This window comes from Vespula vulgaris, chromosome 6, assembly GCF_905475345.1.
Source record: "Vespula vulgaris chromosome 6, iyVesVulg1.1, whole genome shotgun sequence".
In the NCBI taxonomy this organism is placed as follows: Eukaryota; Metazoa; Arthropoda; class Insecta; order Hymenoptera; family Vespidae; genus Vespula; species Vespula vulgaris.
Window position 1 is genome coordinate 8,968,368 of NC_066591.1, and position 24,803 is coordinate 8,993,170.

General features: G+C 32.1%; 1 long non-coding RNA gene across 3 annotated transcripts; it reads left to right on the top strand.

The window, feature by feature from the left end:
- The first annotated feature begins 15,443 nt into the window (after nt 1-15,443).
- Nucleotides 15,444-20,931, top strand: LOC127064359 (uncharacterized). 3 transcript variants are annotated; one of them, XR_007781657.1, is made up of 5 exons: nt 15,444-16,254; nt 16,340-18,945; nt 19,021-19,252; nt 19,328-19,409; nt 19,478-20,931. It is a non-coding gene; the product is annotated as an uncharacterized LOC127064359 (long non-coding RNA). The 3 variants fall into 3 exon arrangements; XR_007781655.1 differs by having other exon boundaries at nt 19,328-20,931; XR_007781656.1 differs by lacking the exon at nt 19,328-19,409 and having other exon boundaries at nt 19,478-20,930.
- Nucleotides 20,932-24,803: the final 3,872 nt, after the last annotated feature.

A 24,803-nucleotide genomic window follows, 5' to 3' on the forward strand; every position in this document is an offset into this window, starting at 1 on the left:
TTCGATTGATTTTCTTTTCTTTTTTTCTCCTTGTTTCCTACACTGCTCTTTCGTTCCTTTTTTCCACGCGATAGGACTGATAAGAATCATTCGTTTATTTTAATCGTTCTAAACAATTCTCCTCGACAGATGTGCTTACGTTCTTGCACGATCAGAACAGAGGGATTTCTTGGAAATGGAAAGTGCTTTAAGAGTAAGTAAAACAAAAAACGAAGATATATATACATATATATATTTTTTATTTTTTCCTTTATTTTTATTTTTATTTTTTTTAACTATCATCTTGCGAATTGCAGAATATCCTATTGGCGAGTGCTCGCAAGTGTTTAATTTCATTTGAATGCGATACGAGTTCTCGAACACTACTTCGTAAATATCATCGCATAATTAAAAAATCCTTACCCTATCTAGGACGTTAATAAACTTACTTTCTACCACTGACATTGTTAATATATAATTCTGTCTTATGCGTATTGTATATAAAAAAAAAAGAGAAAAAAGAAGAAAAAAATGTTACACAAAACAGAGATATTAATTCCAGTGGATATTATCGATTAAACGGAATTACATTAATTCATTATACTAATTCAGGCACGACATTTTATTTCCTTTCTTTTTTTTTCTTTATTTTTTGTATTCTTTTTATTTCAAGAAAGACCAAAAGACCGTGTCGTTATGTAACGATATTTAATGTATTGAGTATTTTTCTTTTTTTCTTCTATTTTCCATTTCTTTAAGCGAATTCTCTCATTTTGGATTAAAGGATAGCATAGATATAATGGAGTAAAAGATGCTCGGTTTGCAACTTAAACTTTTTTTCTATACAAACTTATTTTTATATTGTTTTTTTTTCCTCTCACTTCTTTCTCCGAAAAGAGGAATAGAGAGGAGGAAAAAAGATTTTTCTTTCTCTTCGTCCCGAGATATTTCTTTTATAAAGAAAAAGAGAAAGGAAGAGAGAAAGAAAGAGAGAGAGGAAGAGAGAGAGAGAGAGAGAGAGAGGGAGAGAAAGAGAGAGAGAGAGAGAGAGAGAGAGAGAAAAGTACTCGAAATTAAAATCGACAGAAAAAGAACGACTAAAGAAGATAAGAGAATGGCTTTAAAAGAAGACAGGAGAAATTCAAAATCGTAATGTTGCGACTTCCTGAGAGTTCTCGTTCGATAAATCGAACCATCCTACTCTTTCTTTTCTTTTTCTCCTTCTACAAAGTGATTATAAAAGGAAGTAGTTATACTCACTCTCTTCCAAAACAAAAAAAGAAAAGAATACAGAAATATAAAATAAAATGTCTGTGATTTTTTGCAGTTCCACTATATTTCCACGTTGTTTGTCCGTCGAAAGAAAAAGAAAAGAAAAAAAAAAGGGAAACAACAAGAGAGATCAAGTAAGTTTTTTTCCCTACACACTTATAGTCTCGAATATATTTTTGTGAAGCAAACAATGATATATAAGAAACGGAATAGACGATAATGGGAACCAATTTCGATTTGAACGAGGAGCATTATAGGAACACAAATAGTTGCGTTTGAACATTCCTTCCTCCTTTTCTGTCTCATATTTGAAGTGCAAAAGATCGCGACGAACACGGGTCAGCTGTCGTCGAGAACCCGCGATCCCACTTTTTTTGTTTTTTCTTGTCTCATGTCATACTAATAATCAACGAAGCAAGCAACTGACTGATTAACCGATCGACTGATCGACGGATTCACCGACCGACGAACTACCTGAAAAAAATAAACTCCTCCTCTCCATACTTCTACTCGCCCTTCTCCTCCTTCTCTTCCTCTTCGTTTTCCTCATTCTTCTCATGTCATCGGAGAAAGGACAATGCCAGGAAAGAAAAAAGATGTGACCAAGTCTTGTCTGAGGTTTTGATGATTATCGGGTCTTTGGATGTATGAATATCAGTTGTGTCGTTTCCGGAAATTAAATTATCTTGAAAAAACCAAATCTTCCATTGTGAGAACTACCAATGCTCGCTATTTTTTTTTTATTCCTTTTATTTTCTTTTTTTTTTAGACTCTCATTTGTCCGATTACCGTTGAAAGGAATGGATTAAAAAATGAATGATTGCATGGATTTTAAGATTCATTCTTTTTTAATACCGATCATTATTGAAATATTTCAGTGTTCGGGAGATTATATATTTATCGATTTCTTTTTTGAGTATAAAGTACGATTATTGAATATAACGACTTGTAATTTTTTGCATCTACGGATTTATTACAAACTATTCAAAATAGCAGATGCATACACACACATACACATCATATATATAAATAGATAAATAAATAAATAAATATATATATCAATATAACACACACGCGCGCGCACGCACGCACTTACATATGTATTGTATATATATATAATATATAAATATGTAATTAATAATAAAATTAATATATAAATTTTATAAAAAAAATGAAAAATTATATATTATGTATTATAAACATCATACCTCCCCCCCCCCCCCCACACATCTCTTTGACTTAACATTATGAAAATAAAAAGAAAAAAGGATCGAAAAGAGAAATTCGTTCATCGAAAAATATTCGTCAATTGTACATTTTCAAAAACGGATGAACTTGATAGAGTAAATGAGGGATTTCTTTTATTGAAGTAATCTGTGCATTAATCCGTTCCATCTTCTTCAAACTTTAGATTATGTATTATTCCGATTCTTGAAGTTTTATGGGTAATTCTTGAATGTTCGATGAATAGTTTCGATTATAATAGATAATCTGAGTTATAATAGTACAGATTATAGTAATACTAGTATATTAGTTGCAGGATAGAAGTTCCATGTATAGTAGTTGCAAGTATCGTATTTGGAAGTATAATAATTTCAGATATATTGGCTACAGATAAATAATAAATAATGTAACTCCAGAAATAGTAGCTCTAAATATTGTAATTCCACGTGTAGTAGTTCTAACTGTAGTAATTCCAAGTATAACAGTTCCATGTATACTAACTGTATGTGTACTAATAGTAGTAATATCAAGTATAATACGATTGATTATTGCATTAAAATTATAGTACGTTCGATTATACTATAACTAATTGTAATATGGCTGATTATAGTACTATTAATTATAGTATGATTAATTATAGAACTAGTAATTACAAATTTAACTATAGGATAGCTTAATGTAATATGGTTAATTATAGAACGGCTAATTATAGTACGGATAATTATTGTAATCCAGTATAGTGTACTGACTACCGGTACAGTTTAGTGACTACTACTATAATTGTTAGAGGAATAGCAATTATTAGTACTGTAATTCCAAGTATAGAATTTCTAGATATAATAATTCCAAGTATAGTAGTTACGGTTATAGCAATTGTAGGTATAGTAGGTGCAAGCATACCTACTTGCAAGTATATTTTTAGTATACTATACTTTTAACCTTTTAAAACTTTTATATACTATACTTTTAACCATTATTATTCTATTGTTGTAAGTACTATATTAGATTGCAATAATTATCAGTACTTTAATTAGCCGTTTCATAATTAATCCTTCTATAATAAATTGTAATTTAAACAGCCTTAATGAAAGTACTCGAACTATAATCAGACTAATTATGGTAATAATAATTATAGGTGTTATGATTAGTAGTACTATAACAAGCCATATTACAATTTGCGATGCAATAATTAGCTCTATTATAATTTATGATACTATACTCATACTAAATAGCTATACTATTATTATAATATATAGTTAAGTATTATCATACTTGATATTACTTTGATTAATATTACTGCAATTTGTTACTATACTTGGTACTACTATACTATGAATTATCTTATCTGGAATTGTTATACCTGGTATTATTATATTTGTATCTAATATATTTGATGCTATTATATTTGGAATTACTTCACCTGGAGCTATACTTTTAACAACTATACTTGAAACTACTACTATCGTAGAATTACTATATTGGAACTACATTAATCAGAATTATTATAATTAGTACTATTTTATTAATATTATATTATCTATTATACTATTTTATAATTATTATCAATACTACTATAATCAAAAGAATTTTTTTTTTACAGAAATGTTTATAAGGAATAAGAGTAAGACAATTATAAAATTGAAAGGTATATGACTTTTATTCGTTTAATTGGTTCGTTTGCGGAACCAATTCGTTTGAATTTGCTTTCTTTCTTTTTTTTTCTTATCTTTTCTTATTCTTTGTTTTTTCTTTTTTCTTTTTTCTAATAAGATCGAAGAAAAGAGGTAAATTTGAAATTATCAACACCAAATTTGATTTACAGATCAGTGTCGAGTAAGGAAGAAAAATGATAATTACCGTGAGACATAATATTATTTCTACTTAGGCATTTGTCGAGGAGGAAAAAACGGAAAGCAAAGGAAAAAATAAAAAAGAGAGACAAGAAAGATAAAAAATTTCTGCGAACATTGCTTTTAAAGCTGTGCGTGATCTCAATGAAGAAGAGGAATGTTTTTTCTCCATCATTTCTTCTTCTTCTTTTTTCTTGTTTTCATATTTCAACGGGATTATCTCAAAGAAAAAGGAAAATCTCCTTATATATCGCGAGACATAAGGAATTTTATAGAGTTTTCTACGAAACCTACGGAACGTTCGTCTAGTCGACGACTATTCTTAGTTATTTGTCCAAATAATGTCTCTCTCTCCCCTCTTTTTTTCACGCGATTCTTCTAATTGATGAAAAACATTGTGTTTTACCTGATTTTCCATTGATCAAAAGCCTTACAATCTTCGTAAAACTTAGAACAGCGTAATTCATTTAAAACCTCGTATCTAAGTAATCTATTAATCCCCATATACAATATGATCATTTATAATAATATATAGAAGATAATTATGTTTCATATATATAAAAAGAAATATTTTTTTAAAGTTTATTCATATCAAAAAGAAATACCAATATAAATTCAAATTTCTACTTCGGAATTATTTAATCGTAAAAATGTCAATGTTATCCTGATATATTATTATTTATCATATAATATAAATAATTATCTGTTTAAGCAGAGATAATAAGTAAAGAAAAAGAAGAGAATAGAAGAGAAAAGAGAAGTAAGGCGAGAGAAGAAATATGAGTTCCCGTCTAACAAATGCAATATTGCTGCTCGATTATTTGGAGAAGCTCGTAAAAAGGCGAACAAGCCGTTTTTAGATGATAATCGATATTTATGAAATTTTGAAATTTTAATGAAATATCATGAACATTCATTTTATGATTTATTAGATATTAATAATATATGAATAAGTCAAGCGAGTAAATATAAAAGTTGTGAAAGCGTAAAAAATATTTATTCTGAAATTTTGATTCAATAGAAATGAATGCATGAAAATAATAAAATAAATATTTATTTTCGTAATTTTTCATGAAACACTTAATTTGACCTTCAACACGAAACACAGTTTGTGATACAGATTATGTGTCTATTTTAAAAGCTCGGGAGAAATCATGTGTTTATGTGTCGTAATCTTATTTTTGTGATAGAGTTTGCTATTGATTATTTGCATTCATTCTAAATGATTATTTTTAAAGGATGCTATTGTTATTTATGCGAACGAGATCACATGAACATCTACCATCATTTAGTTGTAACAATTAAATTTTTCGTTTTATATTTTCGTGATATTTTTTATATTATAAATATATAAATTAACATTATTACAAGAACAATTGATCGGTCGATCGCTTTCAACATCCAAATTCCTAGCTTCTTGGCCTCCTTATCTCTTTGGGAGGTCTACTTCGATGTCGCGGTTTGACCTCTCAAATAAAATAAATAATAAAAAAGTCTCCCAAAAAATAATAAATTATCCTCCCATCCGCGTATTTAAATGAATTCAGCATAGTTATCATCGTGCACATTCAACTACAATTACGGACTCTGCTATATCGTTTTTATATTTTGAGATTCAAAAATCAGAGAGTCAAGAATGTGATATTAAACAGTCCACACTCGCAATTATCTATAGTAAGGCTCGATGACGTGAGTTTGGTTTTAAAATTGCTATACCCTGTAAGAATCTGCGTGGTGTAATAGTTTGAAGAAATGAAACGGATATTTATTCTCTCTCTGACGTCCGGGGAAAAAAGCAAATGTCGATTTTCCTTTATCCAACAAATCGCATCTCGATTGCCGAAACGCTAAAACTTCCTCTTATGTCTTTTTCACTAACGTGTCTCTAAGTAAGTTTCTTCACCAAAATCTTCTGACTTTTTGCGTCGCAATTTGTTATTTCTATTTCTGGTCCCAATTTCGATTCGGGGTGCCTGTTTTTCTTTCCGCTGTAAAATTCTCGGATTTTATTAAATTGAAGATCGATTAGGGTTTTGCCGGCGACGACGCATAAAGCTTCCGTCGATGTCGTATGGTACGCTGACGTACCACTATAAGAACCCGTCTTTACAGCGTACTCAGTTTTTTATAGTCCTCCACCATACACAGATTAGACCATTCTGCTGCCGCGTACATAAACGTCAGTGAACATTCCTCGGTAAATCGTTTGGAAAAGAGAAGCCTCCACTTCCTGTTCGCTAATCTCCCTAATCTCGCGAAAAGCGACCCTATCTTGTTGCTTAGGTAACGGCAATGCGTTCTCACTCCCATTCTCCTATCGAAATGCACCGCGAGATATCTAAACGAATCCTTAAATTTTACGCCGCTATTCCCTATTCTAATGGTACGTACCTTACTAACAAGGTTTGCTTTCTTCACTGTCTTTCGCTTCCTGTCTGGGCACGAACTATTCCTTCTACCAATGTTTTTATTCCTTCTACCAGGTTCTTTTTTGATCGCGTCACTTTTTAGGACTATCGTCTCCATTTTGCGCTCGGATATGATCAGTTTGGCTGACGAGTACCAACTGATGATGCTTTCTAACACGTGGCTTCCTTCTCAAGTCTACAAGTCGTCCGCGTACGCTACTACTACTTCCCTATTACTTCTCCTGATTCATTGATTATCTTCAGGAGATGGTTGAATATTAGATTTCAATAGGAAGGAACGAGGACTGATCCTTGGGAGCAACCTCTCGAGGCCTGCTTTGTTATCTCCTACTCTCCCAGAGAGATCTTAGCGAAATGCCGCCGAGGCACAACTTTAGTAGCCACCGGAATATTTTTCCTATAATTGGGAGGAGGCTTATCGATGCGTACGATTTGGGGTTTTTTATGTCTTTGTATTCTCCTTTCAGGATTACTCTCAAGGAGTCCTTTTTCCAGATAGAAGGAAAAACACTACACCGAAAGCATCTACGAAAATAAATTTAGGAAGTAATCCGAAATTATTGCGGAAGCTCTCTTATGGACACAGACTTCGACTAGATCCGTCCTCAGAGTTTTTCTGTTTTTCAGCGATTCAATTATTCGTGTCACCTTGTTCTTTGTAAATGGCGGGGCATCCAGCATATTGGGAGCTACCTCTTACTATTTATTACTCTGGGGTATCCATTGGTGCCAGTAGTGATGCGCTTTTTCTTTTGGGGGTCCCGCGATACGTTTTTGCAAGCAAACGCATGGATGCGCCGGTGTGTTTTTTCCATGACAGGCTTCGGAGATGTTTCTATGCGAGCTCCACCTATTCTTTTATTCGCAGGAGTCCTCTCGGAACATCGTTTTACTCTCACGGTTTTGCCCTCAGAATTACGTTTCTTCGATACTGCTTTAAGTTTTGTTCGAATATCGCACGAGTTCGCAGTCGGAAAGTCATAGATTTGGGATTTATTAGATGGTTCCTGTACTTCGTTTCCAAGTTCTAGTTCGCGGAAGTCCTTGCAAGTACCTCATCGTGTCTGCTCATCGCGGATTTATTTGTCTCAACATTGATCGCGACATTTTCTAATTTTGTGTACTCTGCTTTCGGAAACGGTATTGACACACTCCTATTACATTTTTCTAGGATGACTCTCGCAGCTCGAAAGCTGCCTTTCTTTAGATGTACTCCGGACTGTCCAGGGCTAGGATATAGCTGGAAATCGCCAGGTGAGACCTCAGGTAACGCAATCGAGCTCACCCGACACCTTTTTGGAGACGCACACGTTCGTAGTCTTCGATTTGTGCTGTATCTTTGATTTTTCGATAAGTGTTCATCTTGTTCCTATGTTGGCCGTCCCTGAGGAAGTCTCCACGCGGTGATCCGAACAGGAGGGTGTTTTATTTCCGGAATATTTATCATGGATTTTAATGGAATCTTCTTCATTAAAGACGAGAGAAAAAGTTCCTGAAGAAAACTTGACTGAAAAAAGAATTTGAAAAGAGAGAAAAGGGCGTAAACTTCCTTTTACGTTGTCATCTCGTTACGCGTCGTGCCTACATCCGTGTGCTTCGCCGTAATTAGTGGGAGTTTATTTGATCAATAGACGCTTTCTACTTTACCTTCACAGATCATCTTCGTGTTCTCCTTTCGAAGACAGATGAATACATGTCAAATTCTCTCGGTACCTTGAAATGGTTCATCTGTTCCGAGTTCACTCCGAACTCCTGTAGGCCGGCTCGTAACAATATATATATATATATATATATATATATATATATATATATATATACTTAGTAGACAAATTATAACGTACAATTATGAAATATTAATGTATAAAAAAGAAGAGAAACATTTATGTGAAAGACTTATTGACCAAGATGTGACTCGAATGTATAATACATGTTACAGATATAAGACAGTCATCACGCCTCACGAACGTACGCGTAAGTAAATATTAACTTTAAATCGCTTGGGATTAGCATAAAAGCGGATTAATTTATGCAACAGCTACATTCGAGGACGAAGATAAATACTGTCCTTTCTTTTCCCTCTCCTTTCCATTGTGTCACTCCTTCTCTCTTTCTCTTTCTCCTTCTTTTTTTCTCCCTCTCTCTCTCTTTTCCTCTTTCTTTTTCCTTTTATGTCTCTCATTTTCTATTTCTTTCTTTTTACCTTTCTTTTTCAATATTCTTATTCAATATGAGTATATATTTACATACATATATGCATACATACATAAATAGATTCATATGTCATTGCGTGAATTATCAGTTAGTATATGAAAATTTGAAATTTTAATTGCGATATGTCGTATGTACGATGCCGTCTTTATTTTCGTGACGAGATTGTATAAGTGAGCAAGAAAGAAGGAGAGGGAAAGGGAGGAAGTGTCCTTCCGATCGAATGTGTTATAAATTAACAGTCCATTACGTTTCGTCCAAATGAAAAAGTGATAGGAAGAGATGGTTCTCTTGCTCGATGTATGTTAGTACCCTTAGTATGTATGTATTAACACATAAAACAGCTCTCGATAACTAATCTTACTTTATGACCTCTCTTATCTTCTTTTTTCTTTATTTCTTTCCTTTGTTTTCGATCCTCTTCTTCTCCCTCATACTCTTTCTTAATTTTTTCTTCCTTCTTCAGAAAGAAATCTGCTCGAGTATAAACATGAGAGCATTATAGATGCGGCTCGAGAGATTTAGATTTCACAATATATGCATACATATTTTTCCACACATAGTGTGGACCATGTTTATTGCGTTACTTTAGAGGCAGGCAGGCAGGCAAGCAGGCAGGTATATATTTAATAGATTCATTCACAGGTTTGCTTTAAGACAAATGATTTTAGTATTATTATGGAGTTACGATCTAAGTACATAGATATAAGTACAAACTTACATTGTAACTCTACGAAAGGAAAGTTGCGAATGAGTTTAAAGTAAATAATAATATATTCTAAATAAGTGATAATACATGAGTTACAGTATCGTATATTGAATTACTCAAGCGTTAGATGAATAATGGATTTAGGATATCGTAGTTCTTGATTTATGACTCTTACGATTTGAAGTAGTAATGCTTTAAATCGCGCAATAATTAGACTTAATTTTATTACAATAATAATATGTATTTATCTTATTAATATTTAAAGGATAATTTGAAAGGACATGACAAACACGAGGTAAACGTGTAATACAAATGATTAATTTAGTAATGAAATAACTCCTTATATGATGATAATGAGGTAATGATAGATATGTTAATATAAATTTTTAATTTAATGAAATGACCCCTTTATAGCGAACACGAGGTAATGATTGATATGGAAATACAAATATTTAATTTAGTAAAATGATCGTTATATAGTTGGTACGGGGTTATTATATTATATTAGAATGTACGAGAATGGTGAAGGACGTAGTAGTATGCGGTCAAAACGTGAAAAATTGAAATTGTTATGTCCTCCACTACTCTTATACCTCTTAAAATAACACGTAAGGAGTTATTCTATTATTAATCTAATCACCTGTGCCATACGTTTATTTCGCACCTATTATATAGAAAGTTACTTATTAATAACTAATATTATTACCCATTCACCTTGTGTCTGCTACATAGGGAGTCTTCTTTTATTATTCACTTGAAAAGGTATTGTTGTAATTAATAAAGAACATGTACATATAACTTTATTTTAAAAAATACTGTATATAAATTATAACGAAGTGTCATTCAATTATCTACTGCCAATACCGAAGTTATACGTACGAACGCACGTGTTACACAGATATTTATTTCACTCTACGACAAGCAGCCGACGCACGATGCACGTACTGTACAGGTATCTATATTCTATAGAATATGGATGAACCTTCAATGTCCGAACAATTAAACTAGATGGTAAGCCAGGAGTACCGTCAGTAACCTTAATTTTCGAAAAAACGGGAAATAGAATTTTTAGTCGACATGGGTTCGGAATCTAATACTTAAAAAATAGCTAAAGCTGACTATTACTAATTATCCCGTAGAATTCCATCTCGTTTCAAAATTCTTTTCTATTCCTCATAGTGGCATTCTCGGTTTCGACTTTTTCAAAGATTCTGCTGAAATTACGTTCATGAGAGAAAGTAGAATGGCATATCAATGCCTTTTGTCAAGCCAAAAGAAATAACTGTCCCAGGAAAAACGAGCGACGTCTTCTACGTCAATATTTTTAAACAGACAAAAATAAAACAGATTACGTATCTTTATTGAATCTCGGCACAAGAGTTTACGTCGACGAAGCTAATTTTAATTTAGACAGCAAAACTTATCTATGAGTATGTAATACCAATGAGCATAAAGCTATCTATTTTAAGATATCTCTATTCTATATGATGATCGAGCTCGAAGAATTTAAAACAGCTGTTACGTATTCTCTATTAACTTTAGAGCATGGCAAAGACGCGATTTAATCGCATCAGATTTCTTCATTCACTCGGGACGGATCAAAGGAGGAAGATCTTAAATCTTGCTGTTATCGCCTTAGTTCCATGTCTTTTCTCTCCAAATAATAAAGTTAAAATATCTACTCCAACGATTGAGACGAAAAGTTTCGAAATAGCCGACACGCACTCGATATCTTCCTTAGGCAAGATAAAGAATCGATATGAATAAATTTCACTCTATCGGATGTATCAAATCTGTGAAAATCATCATTTCAAATCTTTTTCCTTTTTTTCTTAAATCAACTACTCGCTCTGCTAAATTTAATCATACCTGTATGGCGATCTTTAGAGCATCAAAAACTCTTTGAAAAGGTACTTCAATGTATGAAGTTAGATACATTGAACAAGGAAGAAAAAGAAATTATCGACATTGATATAAAAAAATTGATGATAAAGAAATCGTTAGATCTATATCATTTGCCAAAAAACAAGCTCATACACATCAATATTATTAGCTATAATATTGAAACCATTGATGCAATGCCCGCCATCGTATGACAATATCGATTCCCTCTGATACACAAAGATTAAATTAAAAAACAGATAAACGACTTTATAAAAAATGATATATTCAACCATCAATATTATCATACAACTTACTTCTCTGGATCGTCCGAAAGAAAGCGGACTTAGACGGTAATAAGGGACCGAGTCTCTTTTTATTATCGACTATAGCATGTTAAACGAAAAGAAGGTAGAAGATAGCTATTATTATATTACAGATAGAGATATAATTAATATTACAGAATATTAAACCAGTTAGGAAGCGTGAAATACATTTGATCTTACATCTAGCTTCCATCAGATCTCAATGAGCAAAAAAGACATGCTTAAGATCGGTTTTTCGACACCTTACGACCTTTATGAGTTCTCACAAGTTCTATTCGAACTAAAAAATGCACCATTTACTTGCTGGAGATTGATGAATACAATATTCTCCGGACTGCAGAAAAATGAGCTTTTTGTATATTTAGACGATATTGTTATTTATTCGAGTTCACTAATAGAGCATATTATTAAATTCCGAAAACTATCTGTATCTGATAAACTACAATAAGATGACTTAAAGCTTTACAGCCAGACAAATGTAATTTTCTTAAAAAGGAAATAGTGTACTTAGGACATACCATCAGCGCAACCGGAGTGAAATCCGATTCAGGAAAGATAATGAAAGAATTTCCGAGATCGCGCACAACTAAAAACGTTAAACAGTTCTTAGAACTTGCGATTAGAAATTATACGCGATTCATTCTGAATTTATAATTTCAATTAGTAAACCTCTCATTAATCTTTTAAAAAAGGATGTACCATTTAAGTACGAAGAAACACAAGAAAACGCTTTTAACAACCTAGTGAACTTTTTGTGTCAGGAACCTCTTCCAAAAAACAGACATTACATTGGGAAGACTAAAGGTAATTAAATGAAACGAAAGGTATTTTATAGCATTATTCATCAAGGAGAGAATTTCGTCGTACAATTAGAAACAATCGATGCGGCTCTGAAACTTCAATTAGAAATAACTACATCTAAAGGATCAGTAGAGCCATACCCTGGATCGAGGTAATAAAAAAAATTCATTTGATCTTCTCAATAATCAAAATTATTGTACTAAGAAACGATATAGTTATACCAAAAGAGATCGAAAGGACTCAAATAATACATAACAACTACGCAATTCTTGTGGGAAGACACAAAGCAGTCACGAAAATCTATATTAGGATCAAACAAAAATACTATTGGCGTAAAGTAAAAATTGATGTACAAAATTACATACAAAATTGTCGTAGTTGACAAACAAGTATGCTTGTAAGATTAAAAACAAATCAGCCGATGATTCTTACCGACATGCTGGGGAAAGCATTCGATAAAATTTCGATAATTTCAAAAATAAAATCGACGATTTCAAAAATAAAATCTAAAGTGCTATGATAAGAAACAGTGAGCCGCAAAATTTAAATTAGGTGATTATGCATAAAAGTAAGTTCGATGATCAATATACGGGTCCATACGAAATAATTATCGTATTGAGCAAAAATAATATTAAGATCCATATTAACACCAGCATTTGTATAATACACGCTAATCGCCTAAAACTTGATAAGGTGAAACATTAGCATAAGTCGATAATAAAAACCATCATCACTGACCGCATTAACGACACATCATTTCAGAGAGCGTAGCATGAAGGGTTAGTTCAATCGCTCCTTCGTGATAATGGTCGATAAGTTACTCTTCACCAAACCAATAGCTGATAAGAATTAGAATATAAATAGCGTTGTTCTAACTCCAAGCATTACTTACTCGTTGATGCTCAGGAAGTTAGATTTTGTTAGAAAACGTAAAAACTTTCAAAGCATTTTAATTCAAAATGAAAATCATAGTATTATTCAGTGAGAGTGGCAACCGTATTAGTCGGATATAATTGTACTGATACCTTGTTAAACGTCTCTATATTCTCGCTCTTGGTCGCAGCCGACTGAGAAATACCAAACTTTCAACTTATCAACGATACCATATACATTCAATTATGTAGGATGGAAGATTCTAGTTAGTTAGTTAGTTTGTGTGTGTGTGTGTGTGTGTGTGCATAAGATAAGTCGATGTATAGTTGAAGGAGAATATGATCTGCTTTTTATGAGATGCGTTTGTTACGGAAGGAAGAGAGGCGGCTGAGATATTAGGAATGATAATAAAATGGAAGAGCAACGTGAATGAGATATGTAAGGAATAGGACAAAGAATGATTGGAATTTTGTACACAGATGTGAGTGGAGATAAGAAAGGCGACAGAGAAAACGTGAAAAAAAAAGAAAATGTTGGATAGTCTTGAGTAGATCGAGCAAAGAATAAAAAGGACAGAAGGCAATCTCGAGTAGACTAAGTAAAAAATAGAAAGAACAGAAGGCAGTCTTGAATCAACTGACCTGTGACTAAAAGGTAAAGAGGAAATGAAAGTAAGAGGAATATGTACTTGTGAGGATATTCTTTGAATTGCAAAGTATAATTGGCATTGTTTCTCATGTTACGTTCCACAAGACTTTCATATATGCGCCGCCCTCACATTGTTAAAACTTTAATAATATGCATAAAATAGCATTAAGTTATGATGTATCTTCGTGCTCATCATATAGGGAGTCATTCTTATTAACATTATTATACATTATTATATATCTAGTCGTTCCTTATTACAATATCATTTATTGTTTCACACCTATCATATAAGGAGTAATTTATCAATATATATAATACATCAATATAATCATATTACACATAGAATTATATATGTATATAAAGAGTCATTTTTTATACAGTCACATTAAATCTAAATGGATAAACTACATTTATTAATCAATATGTTCATTTTATCATTTTACTTATCTAACGAACTTATGCATCATTAAAATATCGTATTTATGATTAATGTTATAATTATAATTAAGTATTTATAATCTATAATTAAATAAATTTTTTTAATTATAATTAAGTATGAAAGATCCTTTATGTTAACGTTGTAACTATGAATGAAACTTGATGTCACGAGTATGAAAGCACATTTATGTCAATGTGAACTCTTTAGAAATCCGTATCTAGGCAGCAAACGATTGACAAAAAAGCAATGGGATGCGTCTATTTTCAGAAAGAACACGTAGTCTTCTTAAGAAGACGTATAGTATGGATGTCTGATATTGTAGCAAAATCCCTTCAGCATTGTAAATAGTTGTTCTAGTTTTGTAAATAAAGTTTCATTAAACGATCGTGTTCATTAAATGAGTTAATTAAGCAAGTGTTCGCACACGTGTAACATTTTTGGGGATTCGTTCGAGATAACCAAGATGTCATTGAGGAGAGGCCAGGAAAGTCGACGAGCAGAAGAAGAAAGAAATCAGCAGGTACGGACGCTTACGCCATTGGAGGAGTTCCGGGAGGAAAGTAGGGAGCAGTGATAGGAACTAGGGGGAAAGGAGACGAAATGGAGTTGGATGGAGGCTCATCCTAGCAACTTTCATGAAGGAGTAGATCGGTTAAGTTAAGCGATCTGGCTAGGGACAATTTTTTAGTGAAACGAATGAGATAAATCTTGCGCAGAAGAATCTAGGGAACATAGAGGAAAATCATACATTAGGAATTAGTTTAGATGTAGGATAATATATAGATGCAGGAAATAATGCGGAAGGTTCTGTGAATGGTTTGGGATTTCCAGTTAAATCAGACAATTACAACGGAAAAGAATCAGTTAGGGAGTCATTCACGTACTTCGAATTTGTCGCGAGGGTGAACAACTAGAATGAGCCAGCAAAGATAATGGCTCTCGTGTTATGTTTGCGAGAAAAGGCGCGATCAATTTTAGAAACGATTAGGGATTTAACTAAACCAACATTTTCGGAATTAAAATTAGAGATGCGGTTCGGAGAAACCTTGGTACTTAGGGAAACTATATTGGATCAGAGACGGAGGGCAGTTGAGGATTTAGCTGCTTTACCCGCTAAACACGCTTTCGCGGTCCGCGTATCCAAAGTGTACAGCGGAGATGCAAGATAAGATTGTTTGCATCCAGTTTATAAATGCTGTAGGGAACCCTTTCTTGCGCTAATTTCTTGTAATTGAAAGATGTGAAGTTCCTGAAAAAATCTGTATAAGGGCTATTGAAGTCGAAGACATAAAAAAAAATAGGATGTATTTCTTTGAAAACTAAAGTGCGCCTAGTATGGAGGGATGGTTCGGACAGTATTCCGTTATGGGAAACTTGTATCGAGAAGGAATTGACCGGAGAGATCTAGAGGAAAATTTTTTTATAAATCGTCAAATTCAAACCAGAAATGAAAAAAGAGGCCACCTATGAATATTGGTGAATGTTGGACATGTGCGGAAATGGACATTATCGGACGGAATGCTTAAGAACATTCCGGTAGGAAAATTAAAAATGGTCAAACTGGGGGGAGTTGAATTCGATTACAAATAGGAGATCTCAACTTCATTATCAGGAGGTAAAAATAGGATATCTTTAAGGAGGAAATAGTTCTATGAATTTCCATGGAAGGATTAATAGAAAATCATGCACTTTTCTTGTAGATTAAGGATCGGATGTTCCTCTTATGAGTCCGAAAATTGTAGATGGACAATTTATACGAGTAATCTAAAAAAGGAGTACGTTGTCAGGAGTGAGATTGTGCTAGCTTACCGGAGAGGTTCTGTTAGCCGAAGAAAAAATGGAAACTTTCGTGGAAATGGAAAAATCTTCTGAAAAATTACTCTCAGTAGTAGCGGATATTTTTTATGACTGTATTTTAAGGCGAGAAGTTTTGTCACAGATTGGAATGAACAAGCAATTTCGGAAAATTATCCTGGGGAATTCAGGTTCAGTAGTGAAGATTTTAGAAGAGATATTAAGTAAATTAAATATTATTTTTCAAGAAAATTCGGGGAACCTCTCAAAGTGGATTCTTCTGATTTCCTTAAGAAATTTTTAGGGGAGTTTGCTGAAAAAAGTATTGTAGGAAATTGTGGAATCGTGGAATATGTTATTGAACTGACAGATTTTTGTCCTATAAAACAGTTTCTTTGAAGGATAACATTTCATTTACGAGGAGAAATGTACCAAATTGTAGAGAATATGAGGAAACAGAGAGTGATAGAGGAATCCTCTAGTCCTTGGATTTTCCGGCGGTATTTGTACAATGGAAAGAGGATTGTTCTAGGTTTTGCGTGGATTATAGAAGATGGAATGCAGTGACGAAGAAGAATCTATTGCCGATAATAGACAATTTGTTTGATTGATTATCTAGGAACGTTTGGTTTACGACTTTAGATGTTAAGAGGGAACATTGGTAGGTGAAGATTCGCTAGGAGAATAGAGACAAGACGGTCTTTTCAATTAGGAAAGGATTGTGACAATTTTGGATAATGCTTTGGCTTATATAATGTTCCAGCCAAATTCGAATGACATATCTTAAAGAGATTACAACATTGAATCTGTTTAGTATATCTTAATGATATAATTACTTAGAGTCATACCTTTGAAGGTATGCTCGAAAATGTAAAAGAGCAATTCTCAAAGCTACATGTGACAAGGTTGTATAAGAAATACAAATTTTTCGAGAAAGAAATGAGGTATTTGGGACATATTATTTCGGAAAAAGAATTGTCAACTGATTTGGAAAAAACTAGTATCATGGCGAATTAGCCTGTACCAAGAAATAAGAAATAAATCAGGATTCTGTTCGAATTACCGACAATTTCTGACAGGCTTCTAGGTAATTACAAAACCATTGTATTGTTTTACGGAAAATATGACGGTGTTCAAGTGGAATATACAATATCAAGAGTTATTTGAGAAACTGAAGAAAGCTCTCACGTCATCGAAAATTCTTGTCTTTTTGTTAGAGGGAAAACAGTTTATTTTGGACACTGATACGTCGGTCATAATGTGGCCACAGAAGCGGTATTGTCCAAATAACTTAATTCAGCAGGGTTCTGAATAAAGCAGAGAAAAATTATTGCATAATCAGGCAAGAATTACTCGCTGTTTTAGATTCTATTAAGGCATTTTATCACTATCTTTATGAAAAAAAAATTTGTTTTACGAACGGACCATACTTCTCTTTGGTGGTAACTATCTTTTAAGGATTTGGATGGACAATTGGTCCGATGGTTTGAATGATTTCAACAATATGAATTTGAAGTTGCTCACAGAGGAGAAAGATCGCACAGGAAACGTGGATGGGTTGTCCATACGACCATGCGAAGAGATACAATGCAGTTATTGTGCTAAATGAGAGACAACGGACGAATTTAATTTTCGCAAATGAAAAATTCAAGAATTGGAGCGATTGATAACGGAGGGATATAATGTGAGAATGCCATTTGCACGTGTGCAGATGGATGTCATGGGTCTTTTCTCGAAATCTATACGGGGAAACATATTTCTTCTAGTTGTGGTGGATTGCTGCAGTAAATGAAAGTGTTTCCGCTAAGGAATTTTAGGACAAAGATAGTGGCTGACATTTTTATCGAGCAGGTTGTCTCCAAACATGGAGTTGGATATACTAATCAGTAATATACCAAGAAGTAACTTTGAGTCCAAATTATTTAAAGAAATTGTAAAATTATTAGGAATTTGGTAAATAGACTACAGCGTTGCATCCGCAATCGGATGGAATGAAGCGCCAAATAGGATGATCATTGATTTGGTGAAATTTATTAGTCAAGATCAGAGGGATTGGGATCGGTGGGTTCCATTATGTTTGTTAGCCTATAGTATTGTAAAATGTGAAACAAGTAGAATGAACTAGCAAAAATTTTAATTGGAAAGAATCAAAGGATACCATTAGATCTTTCTTGAGGTTGTCCACTGGCCTTATATAGATATATGGATCAAAGCTTGGAACGAAATTACATAAAATTCATCGTATTGCAAAAAAGTGGATGGAAATTAAATCCTGTAGAATGAAGACTTGGTATGACCGAGGAATAAATAAAAAAAAATTTAAAGAAGGTCAAAAAGTTTGGTTATTTAATTATCAACGAAGGAAAGGGAAAACGCAGAAACTGGAGAGTAATTGGGAAAGATCATATAACATTTTAAGGAAAATTAATGATGCAGTATTTTGTATAAGGAAATCTTCGAGAGAAAAGAATAGAATTGTTCAATCGAATCGATTAGCTTCATTTTTAGAGAGGTAGTAATAGAGTCAATTAACAGTAGGGGTAATATAAAAAATTAAAGAAGTATATGAATGATTAATATTTTTCAGTAGATGATTTTAGTATAGCGTTTAAGTAAGATGTATGAATGTGGTCCTGCCACTCTTGTTCTCTGACATGAGAAGCCAGATTCCGTGCCAAGAGGCGTAATCCAGATTCAATCCAAATGGAGATTTGTGTACTCGTCAGGAGCACTTGTCTTAGACCTTTGAGTTTGTATGATGGAAAAAAATACCTGTCGAGACGGAACTACCCTTGAAACTTCTGAAGAAGAAGAAAGTGGTAACGTTTGCATTCTTATAGAGTAGCCGAATCCAGGTGGACTAGGTTAATGTCTGTTTGGTGACTATTTCGTAGATGGGCGAGATGGGATATTCCAAGACATTTAGCTAAGAGTCATGACCCAAATGTTTTGTTGAAATGCTTGGGAAGGGAGAAAGTAATTCGTAGGATAAAGAAATAGGTTTTTATAGAAAAATATTTTGCTGATAATAATTTCCGTTGCAGAAAACGGATTCTGGGACGAATGGAAAATATGAAAAGAGAAAGTCTCCAAAGTCAATTCGAAGACAGAAGAAAAAGAAAAGGAAGAAAGAAAACTATACTGAGTACCGCTGATTTCCCAGAGGTTTTTAGTCCATAGTTTTCCCTTCGAGCGAAGCGAGTTTGTGCTCCGGATGAATACTAGATCGGTTAAGGAATGTGATAGACCCCTGGTATTCTATCGCCTCCCCATGCCCAAAGTACTGCGTTGTAAGAAAGCTCCTAATACAAGAAACCTCACTCTTTTGGAAGAAAAGAGCAGAGAGACGGGTCCTGTTTCGTCCATAGACATCTTGTGATTGGGTCTGAGACTTCGAAGCATGGAGGTTTTTGTGAGGAAGTAGAGGAAATGCTATCGAAGGGAACCCTGGAAGCTGGAGATTTTGGACAAGGAAAAGTCGAGAGAAACTCGCTTGGCAAAGGCCCATGTGACAGAGCTTCCAGTGCTTTTTTTTTACGTGGTTTCCTTTGTAGGACTAGTTCACTCTATACTAGTTTAACAACTACTACTATAATAATATAATATAATATAATATAATATAATATAATATAATATAATATAATAAAATAAAAGATAAGATAAGATAAGATATATAGGAGACACTCGAACTTAGTCCGATTTACCAGGACTTGTCCTTAGCTAAAGAACTTAACTCGAAGTTATAGAATTTTGGTCGAAATGAGTCTGACATTTCCGAAATATTTTAATTAGATGGCGTAAACATGAAAATGCATAGAACTACTTGGAGACACTCAAAATTCGCCGAATTCTGGACTTGTCCAGAGTTTTAAAAAATTAATTATTTTCATGATTAAATAAATAGAAATTGAATCAAAAAAAAAATTTTGTATAAAAACACTTGTGGATAATAGTAGTATACACGCCAGGTAATAATAAAAAGAATTCAAAAAGGAGTTCAGCAATCTACTTGTAAGCTTAGAATTAGACAATATTAATAATTATTATGTAATTACGGGAAGTAGATTTTTTCATAAATGGTTAAAACAGATAGACTATAAAGTGATACTATGTACAATTAGCAAACCTTGATGTTTAGTAAATAATTCATAGTTACAGGATTTACACATAATAGAATCTAAGTAGTAAATAAAACAAAGGTAATAGAAGAAAAAGAGTAATAGAAAATAAAAACTATATCATATGACAGTGATTATAATACATTAGCTAGACAAATAAGGAAAGGTAACTGTGTAATATTTAATCTTGAAGAATTTAAAGAAAATAATAACTGTAATTCGAATAAAGTGAACTAGTAGAAATGTTTAAAATACTTACAGTACTTATTGTTAATAGTAATAGTAATTTAGAAAATAATTAGATAAAGAAATACTTCAAATAAAAAGTAACGGTTCTAGTTCGATTTATCTAGTCAATACCAAGAAAAAATTAAAATGTAAAAAACTTCCTCTTTACAAACTTTCCCTCAAATAACTGCATTTATTCCTTGTTTTCTCTACTTTTATAATTTTTAATTTTTTCCGTAATGTTGTAATTTCTTCAGCATAGAATATGAAGTAGGAGATTCTCTCTTTTCATTTTCTTTATATTTTTGGTATAAGCTAATAAGTTCTTTAATATATAAGAAATGGTACTTTTTAAATTACATAACAGACAATTCCTTCTATATTAAAGCCAAATAATTACTACTGTTAACTACAATAAATAGAACACGATGCGGAAATACCATTCTTTTTGATAGAATTTTTATTTGGTACCAGATAATTAGGAGAGTAAGTCTACTCAATATATGGATTCATTATATAATTTTATTGTATTAAAGCGTTTACTTTTTTATGTTTCTTTGCTCCATCTTTTTATTGTATTTGTTAGTTATATCATGTCCATAAAATATACTTCATAAGTGTATCCACTTATTATGATACTATTTTATTATTTTCACAGTTAATTCTATTTATATTTATGGAGAATATATTAACCATTCTTTATATTTTCTTTTATTTCTTAAAAAAAATCTATTTTTGCGAATCAATTATCAAAATAAATTAGATGAAATAAATTTTTCTGCACAATTCTGGATTATCTTACAACTATATTTTTACTTATCTCTATGCCAAATAATAAAAAAACATGTTTCACTTTACCTTTAATTTCAGTTATCTTCATTTTATTTTTAATATTTATTTTAAGATCATGTATAATTCTAGATGAATGGCATAAGAAAATTTTGTAATATCATTCTTTGGGTTTAATCCATGCTTTTTTCGAATTAAATCATTCAGTCATTGACAGAAAATCCTTTATTCATAAGTAAATGGTTAAAATTTGGAAGTAGTATATCAAAAAAATTTTTATGTTTTGTAAATTATCTACTTTCCTTAAATTATTATTTCAATCAGCATATAAATTGTTGCAAAATTGTATTTTAGATTTGATTAGTTTGCATTATACTAAATTCATTATATCATCAATAGCTATCATATCTTACTTCTAATAAATAACAAATCTCGTGGCTAACCATAACTGGACATGAAAAATTCTTAATTAACACTTCAGTTTCCATATTTCAGATATAATGTTACAATAAAATAAATTATGTTATAAATAACATTTGACACACTATCTAACTATAGCTTGATGTGACATAGAAGTTATAAAGCTATGTTACTTAAAAATAACATTAAAATCATTACAAAAACACAATAAAAAAGAGACAATTGTTACATGAACCTTTATATAAGATACTGACTTTCATACAAGGTTTGTGACTTCAATGTTAGATGCCATTACAGAGATTAACGTATGAGCTGAAGGTAGATAGATTTAGTCATATAACAGTCCATATATCATTTAAGTTATTTTTTAGTTTTATTACTTTTTCATTTAAAGATAAACAACAGATACATGAGTTGAAAAATCAATCTAACATTTAACTTTTAGATAAAGATAATTATGCATTGTATCAGATATGATTGAAATAAAGAATAAACTGGAATTAATAATCTTGTAAAAGTAGGTAAATGAAAGTAGAATAACTACATTGACAAAAGTAAATGAGTAAAAGAAAATAAATTTTGAAAGTTGTAAAAGTTTTTAATGTAATATTTACAAAATCTAACAGTAATTATTTAATTCAATGTTTTTATATACTAATTCAGAAAAGTTAATTCGGTGATTGCATTAAGAAAAGTAATTTTAAATTGGGTCAAATTATAAATATTGAAAAAATCACTGTTATCAAAGAAAGAGAAAGAGAGAGAACATTTGCTTAACAATAATAGTATTCAAAGAAAAAATATGTTTGATTTGAAGTCCAATGAAAATAATTTTTAAGAATTCAAAATGTATAATTGATCATAATAAAAGTGAAAGAACGAATCATAAATGCTGTGAGAACTCAATAAATAGTTATAAATCATCATTTTCAGTAAACACGATCAATCATCGCAAAGGAGGCAGTAAAGAAATCTATGACGAAACAAACTATCAAATAAAAGGAAATGTATAGATATGAGAACATTTTACGTTGCTTAGAAAGAGAAGTAACAAGAAAACATGTTTTTCTCAATTGTTTATAAGATTACCTTTCTAAAACGAATGACGACATTTGTGCCTCACGAGTTTCTATTGTAGGCTGACTTCAATTATCCGACGCTTCTTTGAATTATCCTTCTTTGTCGTCTCTCTGTTTTTTTTTTTTCATTCTTTGTCTGTAAGTAGTTCTAAGAATCGAGAAGAATTTTTGGCAGCATTATCGTAGTGTCGTAAGTCGTGGTAAGTTGAAAGGTGGTGTTGGTTGATAGAAGAGACGATTTCTGAATACGATGTTGGTCTCGCTCCTAATTATTCATTTATTGATGAGAGATCCGCAAGGTCGTGCTACATACTTCAGTTCATTCTTGTTGCAGGTGTAGGCAAGGCTCTTTTGGATTCGCGTGTTTCAACTGAATAATGTGGAAGTCGTCATTCTCATAAATATAGATAACTGTTATATTTTTTCCGAGTTAGAAATTCTTTCCATTTACTAATCAATAATCGAACATATGCTTTCTACTGTAGTGTTCGTAAGTCAAAATAATTTTGCCTTCAAATTAATTCGCGAAAGGAAAATTGGTGTATGATCGTGTACACGGGATATTATTGCGTTATATTTTTTCTCGAATTTTCGTCCCTTATTTCTGCGAAATGTATGTTTCTCGTGTGTTTTATAGTCGTCATTGTAATAATTTAGTTTTATTAATATTATTTTGTGACATATTTGACTTTCGTATATATTCAATCTATGTGGGTACACACATTACATATGCATTCCCATACTCATTGATCATACATATATAATACGTTCAAAACTTAACATGCACTCGTATTCTTGTACACAGTTGTGTAAGTACTGTTCAGAGACGGAAGTCCCGCAGAAGGAAAATGCATCTAATTGATTAGAATGGAAGAAGACTTTCATTTGTATTTTAGGCTCACTTTTGTTATTTGCGAAGAAAGTTACACATACCAGTTAGATTGGATGACGATAGTAACATACACAATGAGTAAGATGATTAGAAGCAAATGAGTCAGGATGAACGATGAATTCAACATCGAACTATTCGCGTTCCAGAGAATTATCTATTAATATATCGAAACTGTATTCTTATTTCTTTCTTTGTTCTCAATGTAAGCTCTAAGTATGATAATTCTATTATTAGAGCTAGGATTATGGGATTTATTAAAGGTGTATATGGGATTTCAGAATGCCTCTCTTGCCGTTTCGCAGGATTTCATTTCTGCTCTGAACAATACATATAATCTTATTTTAATTAATAAAATTTTTTCTTTTTACATATATAAAGATCAATATTTTTTTATATATAAACATCTACGAATCGACGAAGGTTATCATACAATATGGTGAAGATCGTGTTCTGTTTTATTATTCTTGTATATAACTGAAGTCAATAAAACGCGCTCTTAAAAAATTTTGAGGTAAAAATGTGTCAGACGATGGTCTTTCTGTTGTTCTATTTTAGATAATATATTCCAGAAAATTTATTTTCGTATTAGAACGCTGGAAGGTACAGTCGACATTTAGCTTATATAAGATGAATGTGACTTTTTTCAAAGTAACTCGATATTTGCTGATTTGAAATACTCTTTTATTTATCGCATATGGGTAAGTAGTAATTTTTTCTTATAAGAATTTTAACACCTTCAGCTCGATGTGTATGTAATTTCAGCGATGAACAAAATACGAATTAAGAGTACTAGCGGGGGACGGTGTTCCTATTTGTCATCGTATCAGTGTATAAGCTTGTATTG